Below are 9,489 nucleotides of genomic sequence, written 5' to 3'. Positions count from 1 at the left end.
TTTGTGGAGTGGACATTAAATCAAATCAGACATTGGCTAGTTACACCCACAAGTTTCATACCACCATTACCTTAGAATAGTTTGCAGGCAATAAAGTTTGTAGAGTAAAGGTTTTGTGGCTGAGTTGGTATTTACATTTCTCTTTTGGTACCTTCCTGTATCAAAGTCACTAGAACATCGGGGTGAAGGCTCAATGTAGGCACAAGTTCACTTATGTTCAATGAGTTGTGTGCATGCTGTCTTTAGCAAAGAGGCCTTGCTATCAATTTGTGGAGAGCAGCATATAATCTAGGTAACATCCTGTAGTGTACGGGGGTTCCCATGGGACCTATTTGGCCAACAACTCAATTCAGCGTAACATATTACTGGTTCTGAAAGCGTCATTTGGTGATGAGAGATGATGATTATTTGACAATTTCATTTAGAATGCCTATATATATATATGAATATATATGTATGTATATCTATATATACATTTTAGTCCCTACTTTGGTTCTTGGAGCAGCATTTTCTCAGGTGGGCTCTTTTTGCTAGAGGCAAGCATGTCTCATTGAAGAGAGGCTTCCTGATTTAGATTTAGCAGTAAAAACTTTGCAGTCCTTTTAAGAGGCTTTATAACAAAGTACTTAGATGGTGTTGATAAATAGCCGACAGAATGCTTCTTGGTGGTGGCAGGGACCTTGAAACTTCAGAGGTGTGACAATGAACATGGCTCCTGCAAGTACTTCCACCATGAGAATGGATTCTCAGAAAGCTAAAGAATGGAGTGGAAGCAGCCATCAAAGCCACGGCTTTAATCATAGCTATATCACTTAGGAAATTAAAGACTCACATTCCAGTAAATGAGAGTTATACTAAATGGTTTTCAGTGTGTTTAAAAATATATGTAAGCTTGGGAGAGAAATTAAAAGGATAAAGTCCTTAAAAGAGAGAGAAAGAGAGAGAGAGAGAGAGAGAGAGAGAGAGAGAGAGAGAGAGAGAGAGAGTAGTTGGGTGTGGTGGCACACACCTTTAATCCCAGCACTTGAGAGGCAGAGGCAGACAGATCTCTGTGAGTTCAAAGACAGCTTGGTTATAGAGGGAGTTCCAAGGCAGCCAAAAATACACAGATAAACCCTATCTCAAAAACCAAAATTAAAAATAAAAATAAAAGAAATATTTTTAAATAAAATCTCAAAAAGATGGAAACTACACAATGATTGGATACTGGATGTTATGGTGTTGTATTTGAATTGCTTGAAGAAGAAGCAAGAGTTGCTAAAAGACATTTGATTATAAATAAATGTTACTGAATTAATCTAACATATATATTTTGAAAATGCCTTGAGTTCTAAATTAAAGTCAAAAGATATTTTACTTTGGAGAAGAGGTTTTGCTTTTGTTTCCACAGGAAATGAGAAGCTATGGATTCATTCAGAGTTAAGAAAAATCATGTTTTAAGGAAGACCCCCTGAGAAATCTCTGATAGGAGCAAATGGCACAGATGTCTGACTTCTACATCTAGAATAGCTTCAAGAATGCAGGCTGAGGTGATCGAGACTCACAGAATATTCCAGTCAGGATCTTACCAGAATTCTAAATTTTCTTTTGGACCCCATAAGATTATCAGCACCCCCAATCAACAGGAAGTATCCCAGAAAACTACACCCAATTCCCCAAAAATGGATTTTAAATGTATTTCTTTGTTTAGAGCATTGGTTACAAGTTGTTATGGATAATGGTCAGGAAGAAAGCTAAACAAAGGAGATTAAATTCTGAGTTTTCATTTTGAAAAAAAAAGGGGGGAACTTCTGTGGGTCAATAGTCTTGTATGCTGTAAAGATTTGTCACTTGTATTGTTTTAATAAAATGCTAATTGATGAGTAGACAGACAGGAAGTATAGGTGGGGTAACGAGAACAGGAGAACTCTGGGAGGAAGAAAGACTCAGTCTGTAGTCATTACACATTGAAATGTCATCTTGGTGAATTTTTCTTTTGATGACTATGTAGTATCCATCCCTATCTTTTCTGAAAGTAAAATGGTCCCTCTGGTGAGCCTTCCAGATCAGATTATGGTAACACACCTTTAATCCAGTAGCCTCACTAATTTCCATAGAAATTGGGTTTTACACATCTTTAATCCCAGCCATAAAGAGGAATATAAATTGGGAGGAAACAGCTCTCATCACACAGTCCTATGCTGAGGTTCCTGGAGGAAGGATCGTCATTTCAGAATGAGGTTGAGGTAAAAGCCAGTGGCTGGTTGGCTGCCTTGCTTTTTGGATCTTCAGGTTGAACCCCAATTTCTGACCCTGTGCTTTTATTTTTTGTGCTTCAAGATTTATGAATTTCATCCCAGTGTTTGCACTTTTCTGGATCTCTTTAATAGATTTATTGATTTTCTCTATAGAGAACTCTATCATCTTAATACAGGTGTTTTTCAGGTTCTTTCCTCGTGCTTCAGGTGTGTTGAGTAATCAGGGTCTGCTGTGGTAGGTTTGTGGCGGAGAGAATGGCAGTGACTGTTAGGTACTGTTTTTTTTTTTTTTTTTTTTTCCTTTTACATTGGGATCTACGCATCTGGGCTGAGCTTCATTGTAGGTGCTGATATCTGGACTTTGTTAGAGTGGGTGTTCTATTTCCTGACTTCTGTCTCCTGTTTCCTTGGCCTGCTAAGCTAGTGTGTTTGTAGGGAGTACTTGGTGGAGTTGGGGACTGGGATGAAGCGACAAATTGGGGGAGGGAGCTTAGGAGTGGAAGATCTGTGGGATCCACAGGTGATGGGGGCAGGGGGTAAGAAGGGCTGTAGCTGCTATTCTATTGTAGAATTGGAGGTGAGACTGGGGGATTGTGTCTGGAGGCTTCACTTGTGTTTGAGGTATAGATGTTAAGGTTTGAAATGTCATCTTGGTGATTTTTTTATGACTATGTAGTATCCTTCCCTATCTCTTCTGAGAGTAAAATGGTCCCACTGGTTAGACTTCCAGACCAGATTATGGTAACACACACCTTTTATCCCAGTAACACTATGACACACAACTTTAATCCAGTAGCCACAGTAATTTCCGTAAAATAGAGTGGTATACTCCTTTCATCCCAGCCCTAGAGAGGGATATAAATTGGGAGGAAACAGTTCTCCTCACACAGTCTCATGCTGAGGTTCCTAGAGTCAGGATCACCATTTCAGACTGAGGCTGAGGTAAGAGCCAGTGGCGAGCTGGCTGCCTTGCCTTCTGGGTCTTCAGCATTGCTCCACTCTCTCTGTTTTCAGTTTCTTCTCAAATTCCTGTGTTGAGTTTCTGCTTTGACTTCCCTTGACTTTCATATGTAAACTGACATAAGGAATCTTTTTCTTGCATAAGTTGCTTTAGGTCAGCATTTTATCAGAGTAGCACGGAGGCATAATAAGACGGTACTATATTCAAATTATGTATATTTGTGGAATTCAGATGTCAAAGTACCTACTCTTCCATCCGCCTTGTGTGAGGATGGCTTCCTGTATTTCTTAAATTATGAAGGGTGTGTAGTATTTCATGAAACAAATATAATTTTAAATAGTAATCATGACTAGGAGGGAAACGGTAAAAGCCTATATTTGGGATCTAGAAAGAGTGGGGAGTAAACACACAGGGATGACGGGAATATTTATTAGCCTATGGCAGAGACTGACAAAACAGGCCATGGAGGCAGATGGTGTGGGTGTGAATCACTGATAGGAGTCTGGGAAGCTGTGCCATCTTGATGCACTTACCCGGCCTTGCCAGCCTTTGCTTTTCACTCTGCTTTTTATTTTTTCTAAAGGACACTGCATTTCCTGTCTGTTGCAGATCAGTGTGTTCATCACCTACTGTACTACATTTCTAAGTTCTCCCTTTTCTCTTTTTCATTCCTTCTGTGGTCATTTTATACATATAAACAATGTATTTGATCTTATCAACTTATCATCAGACCTCCATCACTTCCAAGACTGCCCATCACATCCTGTGCAAACACTACGTTCTTTTGTGCTTTCTATAACTTACTGAGTATAATCAATGTTGCCAATTCTCTCCTACAATCATGTCAATAGTTGAGGCTCTAGATGAGGGCCTGCTTCATCTCCCCAGGTTCTGTGATTCAAGCCACAATTTCTTCAGCAACAGGTTCTTATTTTCACATTCTATAGGGTGTACTAGGTTTGAATCTGAGAGAGAGTTAGTATCTAGAATATTCAAAGAACTAAAGAGACTAAACAACAAAAGCCACAAATAATTCAATTAAAATTGAGGCATGGATCTGGTATACTTCCTGGCCTTTTCAGATGTCAGTAACATACATGGTACATAGATGTACATATAGACAAAATACCTGGACACATGCAGTAAAAAAAGGAGATCTAAAGAAAAGAAGTACAAATGATTGAGAAATTCATCTGTTTCAAATGTTCAGTTTTAAACTATCCTTAGCCATCAAGGCAATGCAAATCAAACTACTTGGAGATTTCATCTTCACCTAACAAATTTGGTAAGGTAAAAATATGATGGAGAATGTTGACAAGGATGTGGGGGTGGTGACTGCGTGGCCATTGCTGGTGGGAGCGTGAAGTAGTGCAATCACTATGGAAATCACTGTGTAGATTCCTCAAAAAACTAGAACAAATTCGCCACATAACCTACCAGTTTATTCCTTAGTAATTCACCCAAGGACTCCATACCCTGCTGTAGAGGTAATTGTTCCACCTTGTTCATTGGCGCTCTATTCTCAGTGCCAGATGGCCATCAACTTATGAATGGACAGTGAAAATGTGTACATTACACAAAGCAACATTATTCATGTGTTAAAAATGAAATTATGAAAATTTGAGTTAAAATTGGGAACAGTCATTCCTCGTGAGGTACCTGAGACCTAGAAAGACAATCGTCACACCCTTCCTATCATTTGAGGATGTTAGCTGGAATCTTCTGACGTATATTCTGTTTGGAATCCCCATAGAAGTCAGAAGGTCATTAAGAAGGAAAGTTTAAGGAAGGAAGGTAGAACACGGTGGTGTATAAGGTTAAAAAGGGAAAATGGAACAAGAAGCATTTAATGGGCTGGGGGTAAAGGGCAATGTAGGAGACAAAATACAAAAATACCCAGGATAATCAAAACAATCCTGTGCAATAAAGGAACTGCTGGAGGCATCACTATTTCTGATATAAGCTCTATAGTAGAGCTATGGTAATGAAAAATGCTTGTTATTGGCATAAGAACAGAGAGGTTAACCAATATTATCGAATCGAAGATCCATATATTAATCCACAGACCAATGAACACCTGGTTTTTGACAAAGAAGCTAAAAATATACAATGGAAAAAAAAGCATCTTCAACAAATGGTGATGACATAACTGAATGTTGACATGTAGAATAATGCAAATAGATCCAAAACTCAAGTCCAGATGGATTAAATAACTCAATATAAATCTTACCATACTAAACCTGAAAGAAAAGAAAATGATAATTAACCACCAATGCATGGGTTCGGGAGACCCCTTTCTAAATATAACACCAGTAACACAGACACTGACATCAATGAAAAATAAATGCGATTTCCTGAAACTGAGAAGCTTTTGCAAAGCAATGGACACAGACAATAAGACAATAATGCAACCTACTGAGTAGGAAAGCATCTCCAACAATCCCACATCACACAGAGGACTGATTTCCAAAACATAGAAATTGTAGAGAGGAGATGTGGGCAGGCCTGCTTTTTGCCTCACCCGGCTCCCGCATGGCTAGCTTAGTCCCAGAAATAACAACACACAAATTGTATTCATTTAAGCACTTCCTGGCCCATTATCTCTAGAGAGTTAGTTACTGACTAACTCTCATATCTTGATATTAACCCATTTCTAATAATCTGTGTAGCACCACGAGGTGGTGGCTTACCGGAAAAGATTCAGCATGTCTGACCTGGTGGCTGGCTCCATGACTTCTGCCTCATAGCCCTCTTCCCAGCATTCTGTTCTGTTTACTCCACCTACCTAATTTTCTGTCCTATCAAGGGGCCAAGACAGTCTCTTTATTGACCAATGAAAATAACACAATAGACAGATAACCCTCCTCCATCAAGAAATAACTCAAGAAATTAGACGTCAAAATTCCAAATAAACCCGTTAAATAGTATGGTCCAGAACTAAACAGAGAATTCACAACAGAAGAATCCCAAATGGCTGAAAGACACTTAAGGAAATGTTCATTATCCTTAGTCATTATGGAAATACAATTCAAAATTATTCCGTGATACCATCTTACTACAGTCAGTATCCTGGCCAGCGGGATGCGAAATGGGATCCTGATAAACCTAGAGGAGAGGAATGGAGGGGCAAGAGACATGAGACATGACGGAAAGACAGGAATTCTGATCCAGCCGTCTAGTTTATTATTTCATCAGAAGCTCTTATATAGCAAACGGGCAAAGGGGGGAAGAAAAGGGTGTCAGGAAACTCACATCTACTGGAATTCAGGTCCAGAGACCTCCCTAGCTGATAGGCAAACACTGAGCTTCTGTGATTGCTGACTAACAAAGGAAAATGCTGAGTTCCTGAGCCTGGTGCCTGCAGGTCTCTGCTAGGAGATAAAATGCCAGGTTGATTTCCTAGACTCTGCAGAGGGAAAGATGTAAATATTTTTCTTAACTTGTGAGCTTAAGATGGCTGTAAACAGAATGCAGATCTCAAAATACAGGTCTTTGCTTCTGGCAAGTCAGAAAGGCTAAGATCAAAAACACCAATGATAGCTTATGTTGGAGAGGATGTGGAGTAAGGGGACCATTCTTCCATTGCTGGTGCGAATGCAAGTTTGTACAAGCACTTTGGAAATCAGTATGGTGGTCTCTCAGCAAATTGTAAATCAACCCACTATGGACTCAACAAAACCAATCTTGGGCATATACCCAAAAGATGCTCAGTTATACTACAAGGACATTTGTTCAACTATATTCTTTATTTAGCATGATGATGATGATGATGATGATGATGATGATGATGATGATGATGATTATAAGCAGAGAATGCTTCCTATCACATTGTGGAAAACAACAAACAATCTTAACAACACAATCCTGTGTTGTGTATGGGTTCCCATTTGACCCCTTTGGCCAACAACTCATTCAGTGTAATATAATATATTATTGGTTCTGAAAGCTTCATTTGGTGAAGAGAGATGATAATTATTGGACATTTACTTAAAATTCATATATATATATATATATATGGACATATGTATATATATTTGTATGTTTGAATACACACACACACACACACACACACAAACATTTTATCCATACTTGGCTTCTTGGTGGCAACATTATCACAGGTGAGCTCTATTTGCTAGAGGTAAGCACATCTCATTGAAGAGAGGCTTCCTGCAACAGATTTAGCTGCAAAGACCTTGTTGCCCTTTTAAGAGCCTCTACTACAAATTACTTAAATGGTGTTGATGAATAGCTGACAGCATGGTCTTTGGTGGTAGCAGGGACCTTGGAACTCCACAGAATTGTGGCAATAAACAGGGCACCTGAAAGTACCTCCTTCAGGAGGCTGAACTCTCAGAAATCTAAGAATGGGGTTGTTATACTATCAAATTCAGGGCTTTTCTTCCTAGTCATATTGCTTAGTAAATTAAAGACTCCTGTGACCAGAAAATGAGAGCTATACAGTAAGGATAGATTCAGAGAAACAAGCTTCTGAATATTTTACAGTGTGTTTTAAAATATATACACAATATAGAAAGAAAAGAAAAAGGATAGAGTCTTTAAAAAGAGAGAAAGAGAGAGTAGTTTGGTATGGTGAGACAAACCTTTAATCCCAGCACTTGGGATGCAGAGGCAGGCAGATCTCTGTGAGTTCAAGGTCAGCCTGATTTACAGAGTGAGTTCCAGGACAGCCAAAGATACACACAAAAAAACCCTGTCTCAAAAAACCAATATTAAATATAGAAATAAAAGAAAAAATATTTAAAATAGAGCTCCATAAAAGTGGAAACTACACAGAGAATCTGGATACTGTAAGTAATTGTGTTGTCTTTGAATTGCTTGATGTCATAAGAAAAAGCAAAAGCTGCTAAAAGACATTTGATTATAAATGTTGTTGGATTAATCCCGACATATATATTTTGAAAAAGCTTTGAGTTCAAAATTTAAGTCGAAAGATATTTTACTTTGTAAAACAACTTTTGCTTTTGTTTCAACAGGAATGAGAGGCTGTGGATTTATCTTTGGTTAAAAAATGTGTTTGATTAGGGAAGATTCCCTGAGAAATCTCTGATAGCTGTGGATGGCCCAGAAGTCTGAGTTCTACATCCAGAACAGCTTCAAGACTATTGATTGAGATGATCAAGCCTCCAAGAATATTCTAGTCAGGATTTGGCCAAATTCTAAATTTTCTTTGGGTTCCCATAAGATAACCAGTGCCTCCAATCAGCAGGAAGTAGCTTAGAAAACTATATCAACATTCCCAAAAACTGAATTAAGGATGTTTTTCTATGTTTAGAGTGGGAGTAACAAGTTGTTATATGTACTAGTCAGGAAGAAAGCTCAACAAAGGAGATAAGATTCTGAGTTCTTGTTTTGAAAAATAAAGGGGAACTCCTGTGGGACAATGGTCTTGAACCCTGCAAAAACTTGTCACTTGTATTGTTTTTATAAAATGCTGAATCACCAGTAAACAGGCGGGAAGGATAGTCAGGGAACCAGGCAGGAAGGATAGATAGGGTGATGATAACAGGAGAACTCTGAGAAGAAGAAAGGCTCAGTCTGCAGTCATCACCCAGACATGAGAAAGAAAGATGAGAATGCCTAACTGATTAAAGGATCCAAGCCACGTGGGTAACATAGAAAAGAATTATGTGTTAATGTAAATTATAAGAGTTAATAAGAAGCCTGAGAAAAAGGGGCAACCAGTTTATAATTAATGTAATCCTCTGTGTGTTTTTATGGAACACAGCTGAGTAACTTGGTGGGACAGAAACCTCAGTCAACAGTTGGTGATTGTTGTGAGTTAATTTTGTGTCCAGCCACGTTGCTGAAAGTATTTGTCAGCTCTAGAAATTTCCTAGTGGAATTTTTCAGGACACTTACATATACTATCATATCATTTCTTGAAATAAAGATACTAGGACTTCTTTTTAATTTCTGTATTCTTGATCTTTCTTGTTTGGCTTATTGCTTCAGTTAACATTTCAATTACTATATAGAATAAATATGAAGAAACTGGACAACCTTGCCATTTTTCTGACTTTAGCGGAATTGCTTTTAGTAAAGGCTCTCTCCATTTAATTTGATTTTAGCTATGGTCTTGCAGTAGACTGCCTCTATTATGTTGAGGTATATCGTTTTTTAAAATCTAATCTCTCCAGGACTTTTATCATGAAGGTGTGTTGGATTTTGTTAAAGGCCCTTTTTGCACCTAGAGAAACAAACATATGATTTTTTCTTTCAGTTTCTTTAGATGGTTAATTATATTTACTGATTTTCTTATATTGATCCATC

This window comes from Myodes glareolus, chromosome 13, assembly GCF_982192425.1.
Source record: "Myodes glareolus chromosome 13, mMyoGla1.1, whole genome shotgun sequence".
NCBI lineage: Eukaryota > Metazoa > Chordata > Mammalia > Rodentia > Cricetidae > Myodes > Myodes glareolus.
This window is presented reverse-complemented; position numbering follows the sequence as displayed.